General features: G+C 44.2%; 1 protein-coding gene across 4 annotated transcripts in view; it reads right to left on the bottom strand.

Annotated features, from left to right (window-relative positions):
* Positions 1-20,067, bottom strand: part of LOC124221718 (dopamine receptor 2) — a 100,588-nt gene that overhangs the window by 77,008 nt on the left and 3,513 nt on the right. Inside the window, exon 2 of one of the 4 annotated variants that reach the window (XM_046631967.2) lies at positions 5,843-6,098. The exons of the other annotated variants lie outside the window; for them this stretch is intronic. The gene's annotated coding sequence lies outside the window, so the exon portion shown is untranslated. The remainder of the gene's footprint in view (positions 1-5,842; positions 6,099-20,067) is intronic. 4 annotated transcript variants of the gene reach the window in all.

Here is a 20,067-nt window from a genome sequence, read left to right as displayed (position 1 = left end):
GATTCAGTCGACTATAAAAAACTCAAATTCACAATAGATGAAAAATTAATCAGAAACGAATAACGTAGTAAAAATAATTCGAAGAATCTGTCGTAGATGAAAACGCGTCGGAATCACGAATCCTTTCGCAGTTTCATGTACATGAATAATTCACGAAACGTGCAGTATACAAAATGTTGGACGTTATTATATCCCGGAAAACTCTTCCAGCTCACGTACGCGACGTACTATCTGTTTTAACAACATTTTTCCTGATAATTACGCAGAAGGGTTGAAGAAAATCCGAAGGTTACGAGGCCGAGCCAAGCGGTTATAAATTGGCTTGATACGGTCGCCGGTGCAGCAGCGAGAGGGTCAGTGGTTCTAATTTTAGTATACTAATTTTAGGCGCAAAAGGGGCGCGAGGGAAGGTCCAAATCCCATGACGCGATTTCCGAGAAATTCACAGTGGAAAGTGTCAATCTAATTTCCCTACAGAGATAATTTTCCACGGGGATGCAGAAGAGGATAGGAGAGGAGGAGAAAAGAGAGGAGAGAACCGGCTCTCGACGCTCGCTTCTCCGCTTGCGTATACGCTATAACTTTCTCATTGTCGAAAGATTATGTCTACATTATGCATATCAATATACGTATAGGTGTAAGTACCGTGTACTTAATTCAAGTGGTGAAAATGTTCGCTGTATTTGATGGAATAATTTTCGCGGAGTAAACTTTTCGAGAAAAATTTTCACTCTCTCACTCTCTCTCGCTGTCTCTCTCGTTCTCTTTCTCTCCGTCTACCGAGTTTCAGTGAGATAACGCGATCTCTTTCTCAGTAACAAATTGGTCGAGTGTGCCACAGCTGATAAAATGGTCTCGTTGCCAAAACCGGTTAAAAATGAACAAATCGTTGTCATCGTCGATAATTTTTTTCCATTCCTCTACTTCCAATTTCTATGAATAACTTATTTTTCGTAAAACATAATCCCCTTTGGCCGAAATCCCTCGGTCGGCTTTTGATATTCCGCTGCCAATTTTATCTCCCCTGAACACACCAACGCGGCGGTGCGTCAGAATCGTCGAGGTTCAATTTCGCATAATTATTATCCTTTGTATCCTTCGTAAATATAATACAGAGAGTGGGTGGAATTCCCGACGCTACGCGATTTCTCTGTCGAGTGAAGCGTATACAGGGTTCCCTCAACTTCCAAACTCTCTATTCAATCCAAAATTTAGACGTATATTACGTAACCACAATCACTTTGACTCGAGCAGACAGCTACGCTGATACGCAAAAGGGAAGGAAGGAAAAGTAGGCTGACCGAACGGCTTGATTGAAAAGAAGGTCGCACGCGGTTCATAAAAATTTTTCTTGCTACGAATAATTCTCTCCGTACCATTCCGCGACCACGTTTTTCACCAAGATTAAAACTTTTTTCAGCTAGCCTCGTTTCACAGAAAAGTCACGTCACGCGCGAAAATAATCTCCTCTGACCAGAATCAGATTAGAACAAATGGTACGAGAATCGAGGACAAAATATTCGAGAACATTTCGAAAACTTGGAGTATCTGCCGAACAGCTGAAAATGAACTGCACGTCAAAGAGCTTGGGACGTTTTGTGACCCGAAGCTCAAAAACAAATACGTGGCGTACCTACCGACGGAACGAATGCCGTGGCATCATGGTACACAGTCCGATGAAACGGAGGTGCAGAGAGCAGAGCTGACGACCTTCTTGGAAGGAAGACGCCGGAGGTATAGCGAGGGTATAAAAAGAGAGAGGATGAGGGGGGTGAGAGAGAGAGAGAGGGAGAGAGAGGGAGGGGGGGCTGCAGTGTGCAGGGGAGTTGGTCGGGTAGGTAGTTTGTCGGGGGATGAAAGGGGCCGGGGATGCCGCGGTCTGAGCTCTCATCCGTGATCTGGGCGAATATTTACCGCTGCCTGGTCAAAGCGGATTGAAGCCCGAAGCCATACCCACGTCACCCTTGCGGGATGAAGGGGTGAGTTGGCCGGTCGGACGGCGTTTTTGGCGCTTCGCGACAAAAGTTGCACAATACCCGCAAACCGGGCCGAACTGATAGCCATACTTTTCCCTTTTCTTCGGCTCTTTTTTTACCCCGCTTTTCTTCTTTTTTCAAATAACGGGCGGGTTGTAGCGTCGCGACTTCGCGGCTTTGCCTCGGCTGCTCTCCGTCTCGAGAGCTGCGTCGAGAACGTACTGGAAGGTCAATGAGAACCGAGTCGAGATTCGCGAGATTGAGACTGAGAATCGAAAACCGAGGGGCACGGTCAAGTCTGGCCGCAGTTCACTACGGGCACTGGATTATCATGACTCCGACTGGAACGGTTGAAATATTTTTCCGCCCTTCCTTCGAGAGGGGTGGAAAAAAAACTTGTCGGTCGGTAGGATAATCAAGTTTCGGGGCCAAGATCGGCAGCCGCCGATATTCTTTTTCTTCGTCTTCATTCCCGACTCGGGATTTTCCCACTCGCGATTAAATAACAACGAAAGACAGATCGGGGGTCAAAGCTTTGGCCATTTCTCCATCTCCCGGTTTCCCTCTCGATTGAGATACTCGGCGAGCTTCTTTACAGTGTTCCTCAGAATCAGACTGATCCCGAATGCGAGACGTTTTTCGGTCCGCTTATAGTTCTCCCTCACTCTCTCTCTCTCTCTCTCTCTCTCTCTCTCTCTCTTCGTGGGATTACCCCGCGATATCGCCTCGCTAAAACCAACTGTCTAGACTTTTACCAAATTGGTTAGCTTCTCCGAGTTCCTGAAACTTCTACATAACCGCCGCCATTCCGACTTTCGCGTCTTTTCACCGGGAACCGGGTACCTAAACAATTCCAGCAATTTACTCTGCCACTGCTGCAGACGCCGCGGTTTTACACTTACATTGCACCGTAACACGTTTTAATCCGATGAAAGTCTCATGTTGCATTAAACGAGGATATAAAATCAGATGAAAATAATCTCAATTACCCAAACGACCCGCGTTCTCAAGGTCTCGTTGAACGGGGCCGTTTCATGCATTAGATGCTGTACGCCCCCGTACAACATGGCTCATTGCGCTAAGAAGCACTTTCAAAAATTACAGAACAACATCCCAACGAGCCGTAACGGTCTGCTGTAATTTGAAACAATTTGTTTTTTTTTTTTTTTGTTCTCCAATTTTTTTCGCTCTCGTAAAATTTTCGGTCGCTTCTGAAAAGTCCTTTGATCCATTGCCCGAGGTTCGGTGTTACCGGCGGCGTTCCCTGTTTCTCGAACTAAGCGCGCGTGGCCTGTTACACACAGCAAACGGGTTGATTGTGCAGGGACTTGTCACTGGCACCGAAGCGAGGACTGCAGTTGACATTGCGACGTATACACACCCTTACACAACCCGAGTCCCCTTGAATAACGCTTTGAATCCGGTTGTTCCTCGCCATCCGCACCGATCGATGAAGACTCGCGTATAATTTAATCCACAACATCTGGCTCCTGTATGCCTACAAGAAGCGAGACTGAGGCGCTGAGAGTCCTTCTCATCGGTGCCAATTTTTGGATAGAAAAATGCAGGAGACGAGAAAAAAGCTGACGGCCTCTATTGATCTCGGTAAAAAATGGATGACACAAGGATCGGTTTAATAGTTTAATAATCAAGGCTCCGGGAATTTCCTTGCACGTAATACAATCGTAAATTATTCCAGAATCGTGGTACTTTCGGGAATTCTTATAAACTCAGCAAATACGGTGCTGAAATCTGCACGCGGCTGTTTCCAACAGAGGCCAGAAAACAGGGATTGAATCGAACTGGCAAAAGGACACTAAACGCGAAGCTTCGTTGTACGGTGTGACCATCAATCTATTCGAACCACTTGAACCGCTCACGATCAGAGTTAAAGTCGATTGAGGAACGGGAACATTGAGAGTCGATAAAAATCGGACGGTGGTAATGTCGGGGCTGTTGAATCGCCCAGAATTAAGGACTGTGGTCAATCCAGGGAACGGTTAATCTTCCTTTCTTTTTCTCTTTCCGCTGCTCCTCTCCTGCTGCTAGTTTTTCTTTTTCCCTTCAATTTCCGACCGGCACGATTTTTCGTGTACCGCACGACATGGTCAGACAATTAACGACGCTGACGTTGTTCGTGAATTACTTTGCCACGGAGTGTCACGTTTTTCCGGAAAATACAGCGCTAGCGTCACTTGACACGATCAAAATTTTTCTCCTTCAACTTATTGTGTCATTGTATAAATGATGGTGATTATTGCTGCAATCGATACAAAAGTCAAAAATTCAACGGATATTCCGTATCCTACAACAATGTTCCGAGTTAAACCTGTCAAGAGCTCGTTCGAAGTAAAAAATTCAACCATCGTTGTGCGAACTCCGAAACAACAGCGGCGAATTATTGGCCCGGCTGTGATACCAATTACCGATGTAATGCAGGCATTCAAAGTTTTCCCATTATATTATAACAAACAACAGACAATGGAGGTTTCATTTCATCGAATATACATCAATGGCGAGTATTTACTCGTGTTCTCTTATTTCTCTGTACAATATTATAATGGCTGGATTCACGAAGTCGAAATCACACGACGAACCTCGACGCAGCCGGTATATTTTAACAAAGAAACAAATTTCGGGACGAACGGACAAGCGGGTAATTAAGAAAACGAGCGGACCGGTCGTCGGGCACGTCAGCGAAAAGGCAAAAGTCGTCCTCCGATTCCGGTTGCGTGAAAGCGCTCGAAATCGCGGGCAAAAAAAATTCCTTGCCAATTCAGCAGCGTGGCTGGATTTTCCGTGAATGAAATAAGTGGACCATCAAAACCGATCGCTTGACCCCGACACCTTTCCAAGCACGTCCCGTACGTCCTCAAATGGCTCGAATAAGCATCAATAATACATATTCAATTTCCCCGACAGAGTTCACCTGGGCAGAGACCCGTTTACGAGATTTTTTTACAAGTCAAAGTGGCACTTCCAGGCTGAAACCGGGCTTCAAAGTGTATTTTTATCGACCTGAAGCGTTGAGGTCGAGACTATTTATAAACTCGACGTCCACGCTCCTCGAGAGTAGATTGATTGAGCTTGCGAGCCGATCATGCGGAGAGTAGGCGCAGTCAGAAATGTGTCTTTGGAAGGATTTTACGATCGGAGGTTCGGCTGGTTGATGAATTCGCGACGTTTGATGGACTCGTATAATTAATTAACGCGGTTTAGCACGTACCAATTCTAGATCGCTGGAAGTTTCGTGATTAATTGCCATCTCGTTGGACATAAAATGAATAACAGAAAGAAAGTATCGTCTCGTTTACCGTTTCCACTCAACGGCTCGTAATATACGCGAAGAACCGTCGAGGCATCAATCATCCGGGCTGCATTCACAACCTACGCACCTCGTTCTTTGTCGTCATGGCGAATAAGCGTAGCAAAATTGTGAACTAAATTTTTCCGATAACTACCGCCAATCGTCAGCTGCTAATTTCTGAAGACAGAAAACTAGAATAATTTTCCCAGAAATCAGCGTTTTGGTAACCAGATCTAGTGGTCTCAATAGACGAAATAGAAACTCGGCACTGAAATTAATCCCGGACTCTTTCCTTCTCACGATTAATCAAATTAAATTCAATCAAGAAACTCGAAGAAGCTATAACTAACTCATGAGAAGGAGGAGGAGAGGACAACGGGAGTGGGTGAAAAAGGAGGAAAAACACGATATGCCAATTGATTGCAAGTCGGATTAGCCGCAGAGCTTTGTTCCTAACGATCTTTAGCTCATTCTTGGAAACGAAGAATCGCAACGAGCAACGGTGAGGAAAAAAAGTAAGAAGCGAATACGTACGAGATAGAAATCGAGCAGCGCATACCTACACAAATCGGATGTTGACCTTTGTTTTTGAGGAGAATTTATTTTGTCCGGCACTTCGGCGTCGGAGCAACGAATCCGAGGGTCGATCTTGGCTCAAGGCGACAGCACAAGCAGGGCTTGTCTACTACCCTCGAACACCACGGTGCTCAGACGTAAGCTGCTTATCAGCTGGACAACCCTCGTAGCTCCAACTCGCATCGCCGACAACTTGAGCTCCGTATAATCGACAAGGTACCAGCGATCCTGAAACTTTCCTAAACAAGAGAAGAAAAAAAAAATAAATAAAATAAAACAACCAAGTGGAAAGGAATCGCCTGTAAGTAAAATCGTAGGTAAAGAAGATCTCTTGCTAGTAATTTCATTGCGACTTTTATCATTCGTTTTTCAGTGAGTAAAAATGTATTTGTTAAACTGATCAAATTGATTTTCTCGAGAGAGAAGTATATACTCTTTGATGAGAATAAATAAAAAAATGTTACGTGTGTGGTACGAAGTTGTATCTTCTCAACCGACTCCGTTACACAAGTAAAAGTATTTCACAAGGGTTTAAACTTGTCAAATAATTCCTGTCCCGAGTGAGCACAGAATCGAAAAGCAAACGGTTGAAATTTTAAAATAAACACGTCCAACTAGCTGCAATTTTGTTTGACTTAAAAATACAGTCGAGCGAGAGAATGAAAGATATGAAAGAGAACAGAGGTGTTGAAGGAAGTAAAAATGTAATATGTTTGCCGACGTAAAAGAAACAATAGCCCAGGGCAAGTTCGGTACGAAAGGCGAGCGTGTTGAGAAGCGGTAATAAATGTATCGTTGAGGATTCTGTTCCTATAACAATGTATAATATTCATACTAATGTACGGCTATAATTTTGTTATATGCGCGAGTGTGAAACAAAGAGCAATTAATATTCCGTTAAAAGAGAGAGAGGGAAAGAGAGAGAAAAAAAAAGCTACAAAAAACACACACACAGGTAATTAATACGTCGTTTTCCGAGCTAGCGAAGCGAGACACGATTTGCTCCTCTCTCACAGGCGAACCCCGCCGACACGGAAGAATTAACGAATGAAAACCGCCGAACGCAAACAAAAAAGAAGAAAAAAAAAAAAAAGGAAAAAAATCGAGGATAATAAACGGTAAAGGGGTGAGAAATGGCGGGCGAGACTGCGTGGCACGGAGTTAGCAGGGCGGCGGGGTGACAACTCCACAAATTTTTGCCTCATCCAGGCTCGAGTGAACGAGATAGGATTAAACACGGACACTTTCGTCGATTTATACCGGGTGAATAATTTACACCGTGTATTTCTGTGCGTTTCAGAATGAAAAAATACTCTAAGCACGCGGGGGTGAGAGTGAATTTTACCGCTCTTTCTTAACACCCATGGCAGAGCTTACGATATTTCGGGGCTCGCGGAGAGGGTAAAACAATGAGAAACGACCGGATGCAGGGCCGAACTTTACGCGACCGGGGAGTTTAGGTGAATCCCAGGTGAGATCTCCGGCCCGCAGAGGGCAAATCTCACGGGCAATTTGTAACAATCGCTATGACCGCGATGAATATGAATGCCAGCGGTAGGCGGTATAACCGGGCTTTGAGACGGCCAGAACTACGGCTGAATATCACAACCGGTGAATATCTCACCCCCGTATATCTCTGTCCTCATTCCCTCTTGTACAGCCGTTAATTTATGATCAAACGAAACACACGCCGCTTGTACGTCGTGTGATGCAGTTACGCCGGCCTCGTTATGCGGTCAAGTTTATCGAGCTTCGTCGATACGTGGTGCATTTCTGCATTCGAACAAGTCGCGCTTTGTCGGGACGCTGTTAGGTATGTATACCTGCGTCGGCTGGTTCCGTTTCGATCGCGAAACAACAAGTCTGATTACAGACTGGAATCAAAGACACACGATGAAAAAGAGCAATGGTCGCGGATGAAATCGTTAACTTTATTTCATTAGACGCAAATGTCAGGGATTTTTCAAACTCGTGTCGAACAGTCCCTGGACACGGGGCTAATGGCGATATAAGGTCGGTGCGGAGGCGTGAGATCGATTCTAGGGGCGCGGAAAACACGCGTCGTTAATCATTCTTCGAGTCCATTTGGCCACCTGCAAGATAATTAGCTTTGCAACGGGAAAAGGGGAGGAAATCGAAGAGGGATGGACGCCGGTCAGGCAGATCGACGGAAGCTGGACGGTAACAGCAGCAGCATCATTTGTTCCGGGTTTATCGATCACTCGGGTAAACTCTGCACGCGGAACATTTTCACGGAGAAAGTGACCGGGACGTGTGAAAATCACGTCATTTAATTAACGGGAGTATTGGTCAGTGGTCGGGCAACCCCGTGAATTTGACAAACGTGTAATCTCGGTATTTCAAAGGATCAGGATCAGGCTCTTTACACCGGATTACCAACCGCCTACTTGTCCTGCGGCAGCCCTGCGGGCTCATTTTTTACCCTCGATCCGCGGGATTATACAGAGCGCAAATTGTACGAGAGAGGTGAATATTTATACAATTGTGACGCCGCGGATATGAAGCCGTTTAAAAGGCGGTATTTTTCATTATAACTCCTCGGTGAAATTGGTAACGAGACTGTCCCGTTTGTAAGCGGTGTTTTAATTACAGTGATCCTTATCTCGAGTTTCACCGAAACGTCAAGGCATCATCAGCGATTGAACGGCTAACGAAGCTGCGGAGACAAAGTGGAAGTGGGCTTATTTAATCCGAGGCTCGTAGTTACACCGTTGATGAAATTAAAAATCTCCAAAGGTTTCAGCCACCGCTGTATTAAAACTGGAAGCGAACCTGTTGCTTCTTTGATACCCTTTACGAACACCTGAACGTTTGAAATCAGCAGCAGACGAAATAATTTCGCTCTTGGATATTGTTTATAGTTTAGTCTGCAGGAAAGCATCGACAGGAGTATATTATACGCAAGATGTATATTGCCCGGCAAAATTGCCTCCGCGATATTACAACGCAATTACATCGCGTCGGGGTAAGAACGTAAAATCCGTTTCAAATTTATGGCGGGGATGCATCAAGAGCTCGCAATAATCAGCGGCTGGATATTGCGTTTGCAATTTCCCTTCCGCAAATTCTACCCAATGCAAATATTTATAGTTCATACCGAGGCCGTAGCGCCGCTGTAGCAGCGGGCGAAAATCACTCCTAGAACCCCTGAGCCCTAAGGGTGCAAGCTTGCGGGCGCTACGCGAAGCGCCGGAGGACACAAAGCGGGGCTCCAGCCTCACCAAGGAAGGTGTTGTTGCCAATATATCCAGACAACCAAGTTTACATCCTCCTCACCCCCCCCCCCCCCCCCCTCCCCCCCCGCCCCTCCCTGCCACCGCCACCGTTCTCCTGTAATTGGGTTAACGCGAACCTAGTCGGCTGCATAGCGATAGGACACGCCGCCACTCTCTCTATCTCTCTCTATCTAGTCTATTCTATTCCATTCTATCGCTCTCTCTCTCTCTCTCTCTCTATGTCTTTCTCTACCTGCGCCTCCAGCCTAATCTGCGGTACGTGTTTGTATAATGCGCGTGATAAAAGCGTGAATAAACGGAGTACGAAAATGTGTACGATATATAACCACAGGTGAAAATCATCGTCATGGTATTTGGTGTAATCATTGCCCTTGATTTACCGATCGCTCGCTGTCTGGTTGACGATGAGAATGGAATTTCTTTAGAAAAAATGAAATTCGTGTATTAGTTTATCGTATTATAATACCTGTATAGTGAGAAAATGCACTCGACGGGCAGAAACCTGAAACACGATCACGATTTCGAGATATTGTCCCGACACACTGTGATACGTTATCGTTTCCTGCGAGTATAACATTTCGCCGTTGTATGGTTATTTACGGTAAGTGGAAAACCGGCACTCACCTGGCGGTGGTTTTTAATGAATACGAAAGTAGGAGGAAAGAGAATTTTCCAAAGGAATGAGGGAAGGATAATTATTTTCAAAAAGTAAAACAAGAGCCGCCATTAGTTTGTCCGGTGAAAAATTAGGATTGGATTTGGACGGGTTACCGGGGTGGGCGAGATTTTGTCTTCTTCCTTTCCTCGCGGCGGCGTTGAGAACCGTGGAATTCGGTGCTTCGAGTATCCGTACCAAGGGGATGAATACGACGGCGGGGGAATTTATTTCCGAGGGAAAATAAACGCCTCGCGTTTCGTCCTGCGTTAGTTTTCCCGTGTCTCCCCGGCAAAGGCTGGACCCGCATGCGTTGGGAAATCGTCGTTATACCGGAAAATCACACCGGATATGGGAATCGGAGGATGTGATCTGCTTAATGTAAACTGTGCGCCGTCACCCTTCGTAATGAGAATATCGCGCAGTAATATATGGGACGAATACCGTCGTGCGGTAGAATCTTCCTCACGAGAGGCAGTGAGCAGAAGAACCTCGGCGAGTCCCGAATCCCGAAATCCGAAACAGGCACTTTAGACCAAATGATCTACTGTAAACAAGAACCCACCTCCTAGTTTCACCCCCGCAATTATCCTTAGCGGTTTGAATGACGAATTTGGCCGCGTCCTTTATCTAATCCACCGCAAATCATCCTGGCAGGAATTTAGAGCTTAATCCTCACCAGTGAAAATTATCCTGGGAGTGGTGAAGGACTGCACGCGGTACGCACACGTCTCTGATCTCACGCTTCAGTACACACACTTCAACCGTACCGCGCTAACTACATCGCCGTAGCTCACGACACCTTATCGGACCACGTATCACCACGCGAACCCGTCGTTTTCCCCGTTACTTTTGAATTATTCTTACACCGCGAAAGGAAATATTCGGGACGGAATGAGTAATCGGGTCGTTTAAATAAATAAAGAAAAACACAGCAATTTCGCGGACAAACTAACAACGAACAACAGCTTCCTCGGAAAATCGACGAATGAGAAGGAATTTATCGAACGAAATCAGTGCAATTAAACTAATCAAAAGGCACGAGATCCCTTTGCGCTACACCTTAGATTATAGTTTTGCACCATGCGCGAATAACCCTGAGGGTAGAAATAGGCTTGCGACTACGGCTTGTTTAGTGATTGTCGTGAATTTTTTTGCTAAGAAAGGAATGTACGTAATTTATTGCAACGTTGAAGTAACATCTTATACATATATTCAAATAAATATAGTAATTTTTTAAAAGTATTTTCTTTTCAAAGTTTCACTACATTATATAAACTCCTTTCTTGCCAAAAAAAAAAAAAAAAAAAAATCATGAAAATCACTGAAATAACCAAGTCCTAAACCTATTTCCCCCCCTTAATCGCGCGATATTACCCGACACGCACCTCGGCTCTTTCTACACCCGTATTACGGCCTATACATTAGTTATAAATCGCGGACTTGACGCAGCGATATCAAATGTACCATAAAGTACGGGATACAGTTTTATGAATTTCCCAATTCCCTCGAAGAATCATGCGCATATTGTAGAATTCCGTTGCCTCGACCACGCGCATGTTTAGCAAATTTTTCCCTGCAGCGCTTTTGGAAGGGATAAGAATCAAGCCGATTACGTCGGAGCTTAGCAGTTATTTTTGGCATAAGCCGAAAGGGAGGGGAGATTTTATTCTCGAGTTTATCGTTCGAGTCAAGGGGCCCGGATCTTGGGTCTGGATACGTGGTCTAAGGACGCCCGTCACGCACCATATTACTCGGTATTATCCCATGTAACGCGAAGGGATACGGTCTGGTAAGTTTGTTAGTTCGTTAGGCGAAAACCTCGTCTGAATCTGATAAGCAATCCGTGACTGAAGCAGCCACCTGTTAACAAATTCTATTTTTGGATCCGCGAGCTTCTCGCGCGTTAAATTCCTTCGAACCTGAATCCGGTAACCAAATTCGTTACGCAGCGTACCGGGAATACGGAAAAGCTGCAGGCTTCCCGGCGGATAGAAAAAGCTCGCCGCGCATTCCGACGACTCGATTTTTCTTCCCTCGTCCATATATTTCCCTGCAGCGAAAAAAACCAGGCTGTAATTAAACGACTGACAGAGAATCCTCCCGAGTGTGTGAAAGATGAGTTCGAGTAGATCTGCCGGTCTCTAAGACACTCGGGTGGCGCACTTTTTTCCATCCCCCTGTCACATCCCTCGGGCAAAACTGTTGGCACGCTGTCTAGCTCGCTGGAGGCTCGTAGGCGTTTCGATCGTATTGTCCTCTGGGAAAATCTTCGCATCACGTGCGACAGATATTTATAGTCCGCAAAGCCAATGCTGTGAATTTCACGTCACACGTTGTAAGCCTGAATTTCTCGGCACAAATATGGCAGAGGATGTACGGTATGTTCGCTCGAATGCACCGGCTGTATTTTCCATTTTCGAGCTCATGATCCGAGTCGAGAACGCGGATTGAAAAAGGAAACAAGAAACGACAACTGAACCGAGATTCAAACCTGCAATGTATGCTCGAAACAATCGTCGACCACCGAAGCACCGCGCACACCTACAAGCTTGCTGCGGAACGGACAACGAAGGAAACTGGAAAATTTTATCCCGGAAACGCAACGTAAATTTTACCCAACGGACGTTCCGATTTATTCGCTCCCGAGACATTCGGCGCAAAGGTGGAGGAGTATCGTTGTTTCCTCTTACTCGCCTCTCGGTGCACGGTAGCTGAAAGGTGAAAAATAACAGCAGAAATGGACTCTGCGACTGCATCGAGACGGGTGACGGTAAATTCCATCGAGCAACGCGACGTGGTGCGGCGAATATCCGCTTCCGTTTCACGGCTTGTACCCGACATTCGTTCCGTGCAATTCCGGGGACAAACGACTGGTGGGAATGATTCGTTTCTTCTTCATTCTCCTTCTCGATTTCACGTCATTTTTTTATAAATATCGTCGCGGAGTTCGAGGACGCACCCTCGGGACTCCGTGGAACGGCGATTCAGGGTGAGAAAAATTCGGTCCCCCTTTGGGATGCGGGGCTTTGAGCTCGCGGGTCGGACGCGCATTTCCCGGAACGGATATACTATACCTATATCCCCACCCAAGGAATTCAACTCTCGTCATTAACTCTACCTCCACGCTCTCCTCCAGCTCTTATCTCCGACCGCTTGACTCCAACGAGCAAGCCAACTTGTTTATTTTTCGCGCGGACTAACGCTGAGTGAACCCGATTTTCCACTCCAGATTGAAGCCAGCGCGGCTTTGCTGCCGTCAAAGGTCCACCCTTATGTACGTAAATTTCTCTCGTGTCTTCTACATGAGTGCGATGCAAGTACGCACATATACAACCCTTTGAATAAAAGATGAAGACAAAAAATAAAATCTATTCGTTAAAAGCACGCGCGAGCCTCGTCAAGGCAGCGCTTTTTCTTTTTTTTTTTTTTTTTTAATCGCAACAGGAATTACTCGACAATAACGATGAAAGTTGCAAAGCGAGTCTTTTGTAAGTTCAGCTGGGAAGCTAAAGGAGAACGAAAAAGATGACTCAGAGAATCAAACAAAGCTCTTATCGTTTATTCTATCGCACGAAACAGTCAACAGTCAGAACGAATACTCGTAAAAACTATTCTAAGAAACATTCTACCGCAAACCGGAAGAATGGGATGGAAAAATATTTTCCAAGTCTGGAAGTGACGCGGCGTGTATATTTGTACGTGCAATTGAGAAAATATGAGTTTTTAAGTCAACCGAGTATATTATGTACACATATATACATAAGTATATGCATGTAGAATCCTGCGCGTATAAATAGGACGTGCGATAAGAAATCCAAGAGGGAAAAAGCGCTGAACGTAGGATGAAAAGTAGAGAAGGTCGATATGCGAACCGACGCTAAATTTCTCCCTCGCATATGCATCGGATATGCGTTGTCTGTCCCAGAGGTCAAGATATTAATCGTATAACTTATATGTCTATTTTTCGGAATTTATTTGTAAGAATTTCTCATGAATTTCTTTGCCCACAGTTCGCGAAGCGAATGAATAAACGGACGTTCATAATTGTTATTATTATTAACGTATTATTGGAAAAGTTTAAGTGTAGAAAAAGAAAAAATTTCAATTCCTGTGCACGGCATAAAAATTATAAGAATAATATGAGGAGCGTGGAAACTCTTCATCAGCGTGAAAGTTCCTGATGTATTACTTTTCCTAGTTGAAGTAAATGAATACAGCCTCCGAACCTTTTACAGTGAAACGAAAGGCTGCTCGGTGAAAAATGCAAGGACGAAAGCGTAAGTCGGAGCAGGTTATTTACTCGAAACGTTCCGACCGAACGAGATTTTTCATCCCCTTATTCGACAATGCAGCTCTTGCTCACTTTCCAAAGTCTTCCCGCAAGAAAATTTTCCCTTTTACAATTAGTAGATACGTACAAATGAGAATGGGCGAAAGTAAATTTTTCCACAGAAATACCCTCGCATACTTCTATTAAGTCTTCAATTCTGACCGCCGTCCGGCCGCTTGAAACAGTGTCGAATATACGAACAACAAACGAAAACCACATCAAGCCCGGAGTGAACAAACTCCGCGAACCGTTTGTTTGTTTCTTTGATCAAATGAAATTAACGGGAGTTTCATGCACCTGAGTAACTCCCGAACAACACGGCTTCCCGTTCCACGAGTTGTACGTAAAATTCGACAAAACTACCCGCGCCAATATCGAGGATATCGTCGAGCAGACAAGGAGAGAATTTTTTTGTAAAAAACAAAATGAGGAAAAAGACGATCGAGCCCTTGATTCGTCTGCGATCCCGTAAACTGCATTAATCGATTTTCGGACGCTGCGTTGCGGCGTTTCAACTCCTGCGGAGGATGCCTTGGATAAAAGGCGTGTATACCACACTTACGGAGGGCTAAAAGAGCCTTCGTTCAGCCCTGCATTAGCGAGACGCGCATCCCGACGTCCTCGATGCCCTCGACGAAACGCGTGTGTATCGCCGTGTCGTTTTCGGGGCAAACTGGAATCCATCTCGAGGGTTGAGAAGAGGGATCTCATACAAAGCACCCGCCGAATGTCCGTGATCAAGGGGCAATCCTTGACTCGAAATCGGCAGTGGAAGCCCTAATGCAAACCCGATACTGCAGGGCCGAGATTTAGCAGGACTACCGACCGGCCGGAAATTGCTCGACCGGATACGCCGAAGGGTTCCTTCATTTTTATGGCCCCTCTTACTCCCGCATCCCATCACGCGGGACACGCGACTCTGGTCTACGCGATGAATAAAACAGCCCGTAATGGACTCCGTGTCACTTATCGTTAGCGAAACGTGGCGACGAACCGTGTGTGATAAGCAAATCTCTCAAGAGCTTGTAACGGAAAACGTCGACGTTGATTCGACGGCGCTTAAGATGAGGTGAAAGATTCGCAACGACGTTATTGCAGACAGCTTGGGTCTCTCCTCTTGAACACCCTGCTGCTACAACTGCTGGCATTAATCTCCTGAATAGTTTTCAAACTAATCTAAAACTACGTCCCGTCCAATTTGGCTGTATTTATAATGTATGGGCACGTCTATGACCGATTATAGGTACGCGTTATTCAACAGATCTTACGACGTCGACAAGTATTTCTGCCATTTTTCAACCCTTATTGTACGGAGTAACTTCGAGACGTTTGATTGGGAGTATGAAAATCACGATTAATGTCTGCAGGCGAACTTTCGACCCATTTGGCAAACGGCAGGTTTTGATGATCGGTGCTACGAGGCAATACGTCCGGAGCAGAGAACTTACACATTGAGAAATCAGTTGCTTCGGTGTATCGACTACCGTAAAATCAATGCAGCTGGCAGGATAAGTTCTTGAACTATAATTGCATCGATAATTCTGTAACGATCGGTTGATTTATATTCGGTTGTAAAGTTTTCTCGGTAAAGATTCGCGACTACACTCAGCTGTACGAGTTGCAATTTCAGGCGAGTTGCCAATTCAGTCAATTAAAATCTAATCCTCCGGAGAGAAGTGCACGCCGATAAGAATACCTCGCAACTGCAGGCGAAGACGAATTGATTACTCGTTGTTCTCATGAGGCTTTAATTACTTTTGAAGAACTTGAATTTATAATACAACATATTTAATTTCCAGTACAATAATGGCAAGCAGACGCACGCCGCAGTTTCGCGGTTATTAAATTTTGCAAGGAGAATATCCGCGGCTCGATATTTGAAAGGTAAGGCTTCGCGGCTAGACTACGCGGATTTCTCTCAACGTCGGCGAGGACTTGAGCCGGCAATTTGTCCGCCTCGCAAATGCCGTCGACGTCGTAGTTCCGGCACTCGAACACCACCTACCGGAATCGGAAAACTACGGGATCCGGGATCCGGGAAACACGGGCGGAGCCAAACGTCGCACGAAAGCGCGAAAATCTAATAACCTTCCGCTAATTACCAACGGCTAATTTATACCCGCAGGTATACGGGGAGCGAGTCCCTGTGCTCGACGTCAAGCTCCGGACAAACTTTGGGACGGAGGATTATTCCCCGCTTCGAGTAAAGACCCGATTGATCGTGCATTTAGAAAATACAGCGAATTTAATTAACGTTCAACGATCGGATTCATTTGCATCCGCAGTCGTGATGAAAATTCGGCGCCGATTTTACGGGGGAAAAATAAACATACAATAATCGACTAAATTTTTTCGTCTGTTTTCTTCCACAGCTCTCGAGTAATTATCTTCTCTATATTGCCTCGGGATTCGAAATCTCCTCTTTATTGCCTGGAATCATAAGCCGCGAGTATCTATATACAAAAGTTAATAAAGAATTTATCTGGGATCGGATTTATTGCGAGAAGCCACCAGCTTTTTTCTCACGCTTTATAACGTCGATACCAGAGTTGATGCGATCCGCCCCGTTCGATACTGTTGAAACTCTGGAGTAATTTCACGATAATTAAGATAGAATTTTAACAGATTCGCAATTATATCGACAATTTAATTTTTTCGATCTGTTTTTTCCCTCGACCGAGTTCTGGCATTCGTTTAATTCGGTGCGACGACGATCAAAGTTGTAAGACCTGAAACAGAGTTGACGAATAAAGCCAATTTAACGTTAAATCCACAAAATGGATGACGTCGCGACATCGACGATACGTTCACGGCTAAGCTGACGTCATTTGCGCGAAACTTCTGGTGTGAAAGAAAAACTTTTCAACCCTCAAACCTAGTTTTCCAATTACGTATTGCCGTTAATTAGCAGCTAGTCCGGCGAGTGCAGCTCATCAAACAACTCGAGATTAACACTGATGAAAAACAGTGTAAAAAAAGGAAACTAAAGATAAAGCCACTCCGAACTACATTCCCTAATTAACAACTTCTGCGAGCCTTCTACACTTCGGATTATCCCAGCTTATTATTTGACGGTTCACTTTGTTTGATCTGCAGGTGAGGAAGTGCTACGACGGGGATTAAAATGATTTCATTCATTTGTGTGTGAGGAAATTTGTTGCACTGATTTTATTTGAAATTCATCATAAATGCAGGGTGAATATTAACAATGTAACAGGGTTACGAGCGGGTCGATAATTTACTGGGTTATCCGGAACGTTCTGCACGCGTACGCGCGTATTTGGGCGATAAACATTGCCGAGATATCGTATAACGAGGTCACACCTGTAACAACAATAGCTTTTTCGACAATTAATTATCAAAGCGGCAAACAAGAACCCGTCAGAAACCGTGTGCGCCGGAGGCACGCCGTGAAAACGGACTGATGAAGATAAATACTGGGGGAAGCAGGAAAGGAAGGAAGGAAGGAAGGAAGGAAGGAAGGAAGGAAGGAAGTGTGGCGACGAACAAGCAACGCACTTTCTTATCATTATTACGAATGCTTTTGGCAACGCCGTTATATTTGTATATAGGTAGGTACACCGACTTGCCCTGGTATATAACAATCATTCGTAAATGAGACACCTTCTCTCTCAAAAAAAAAAAGCGTTACGAATCATCGTTTCTTCTAAGATTTTTTTCCTCGTATTATTGAAGGTAAAAAAGATCGATAGGACAAAGTTTTAACGTACGGAAATTGAAATGACACCTGTGAATGTGTGAAGAAAAAAAATCTTCACGTAAAGTAAGGGAAAACCGTAGATATAAATATAAATAATTTTCAGTTTTAACCAAGAATGAATGTTATCTTATATTCTGTGGCGTAGATAAACGATTAAAATTTGCATTTCATTATAGTTTCTTTGAGAATCTTTGAAGACGAGTTTTTCCTCTTTCTATAACGTAATGAGAAAATTCAGATTTCCTTTTAAATTCTGCAGAAGCTTTGAAGAAAATATTCCCGCTTATCCGCTGTTAACTATATTTATGAAGATGTATATTTTAGAAGCTGCATTTCAATAAGACACCCTACGTGAATTACGGCTCCTGCCTGCGGGGGTTATAAACCGGGCTCTCGGAAATGGTTATATTAAACAACCCGCGACGTGTTTGCGTGCGCTCGCGCGCTCATTTCCGGTAAAACGCGAGAAAATTCAAAGCGCAGAATTTACGCCGTTCGAAAAATCGATGCCAATCACTTCGCTACTTCGGATGGAAGAAAATTTTTTTTCAAGGCTCTTTCCTAACAAAATTGCAACGCAGTCGACTGTAAAAATTCTCTCCTCAAACTGCTCCATAAATCGTTGCGATGGAAAGTAAAAATGAAACAGAAAAGAAAAGCTCAGTGAGCTGTCTGGTGAAGCCTCATTTCTTTCAGGCGGTAATGAATCAGCAACGGTTCACGGCGTATTTATTTATAATACGCTGCAATTTTTGTAACTATAATAAATTTCATGCGAGAAGTTGAGCTTTTGAGGTCACGTTCTACCCTTATCTGCAATTCATGCATTGTACCTATACCTGTATAATGTGTATTTTCTCTGAGAAAATCGTATAGTTATATTATATGTACAGATATGCAAATGAATAATTAATTGAGGGTTATACAATTTATTCAGATATGTAAATAAGGTTAAATTTCGCTTTATTTACAAAAAACTTTCAGTTCACCGTGATACGGCGTTTTTCTTTTATCCCTGTACGTCGCATTTGACCAGCTTCAATACTGTTAGTTTTTCTTTTTGTCGTGAGATCAATTTTTTTTTCACGGCTGTGAACCAGACGAGAAAATAAACATATTTTCAATTCATCCGAATAACTGGATGTTAAAGTCAAGGTTGAAATTGAAGAGGCAAAAGTTTTTTTCACGAGATTCTCCCTTTCTTTCGCGATCTTCTTTCTTTACGTTGTAAAAAAATAAATCGCTTATCAGCGGTGACCATCTTGAAAGATATCTGCAAAAATCGCAGGTTCGTTGTCCCGCGTATTGATCCAGCAAACCTCTATGTTGTAGAAAATGCATTGAAGTCATATGCCGAAGGCGCAAAAAAGGGTGGAAAATAAATGATCGATGGTAATCTATTCTCATTCAAGCTTCTGAGATAACCGATCAGCTAGGCTAACCTCTGACCTTCGCAAATCCCTGCAGAGAATCGAGAACCTACGTCAGAATGGTTACGGTGAATTTTCCGATCCATAGACAAACTGAAAAATCGTAGGGCCAATTTTTCGCACGGAGAAAATTCCTTGACACAAATTTCGTAATTTTCTCCGAAATTTATATTTAGAATTGATATCTGTGGCAGATAATTACGTGATCAGCTTTTGCATGAAAGTGAATTTTCCATTCGATCATTATTACTGTTTGTTTCGAATGACGCAATCCGGAGAATAATTTTGATTGACAAGTGGAGAATCTCGTACTTCTTATTCAATTTCAGAGATACGTAAACGTCTAAAAGGCAAGGAAAATGAAAGGAAAATCCGCTTTCAGCACAGGCGAAAAGGTGTTCACGGAGAGAATATATCTCGAGTGTTTTTTGGTTGATTGAAATTTTCATTTTTTATCTCGTTTTTCCCCATCGAGGCAAAGCCGCGAGTTGCTCGCATACAATTCGCGGATAATTGGCGCGGATTGCTTTCGCTCTCGTTACAATTTCCCTTACTGCATGAATATAACCAAATGAAAATTTAACAAGCCCACCGTTGGGGCTCGCGATTCTTACCCGGAATAGTGACGGTCTGTAAGGGAGGAGGTTTTGTTGAATTACGGAAGACGCTGAAGACAACTTCCACCGCGTGAATTCAATTATTCAAAGTCGACGGATCGCATAGTGCCGACGCGGAATTAAGGCTGAAACCCCTTTCGGTGCGAGAGGGATGAAATAAACGAAGAAAAGTGCTCGCCACACCAAATCCACGAA

Source organism: Neodiprion pinetum, chromosome 6 (assembly GCF_021155775.2).
Source record: "Neodiprion pinetum isolate iyNeoPine1 chromosome 6, iyNeoPine1.2, whole genome shotgun sequence".
Taxonomy (NCBI): Eukaryota; Metazoa; Arthropoda; class Insecta; order Hymenoptera; family Diprionidae; genus Neodiprion; species Neodiprion pinetum.
This window is presented reverse-complemented; position numbering and strand designations above follow the sequence as displayed.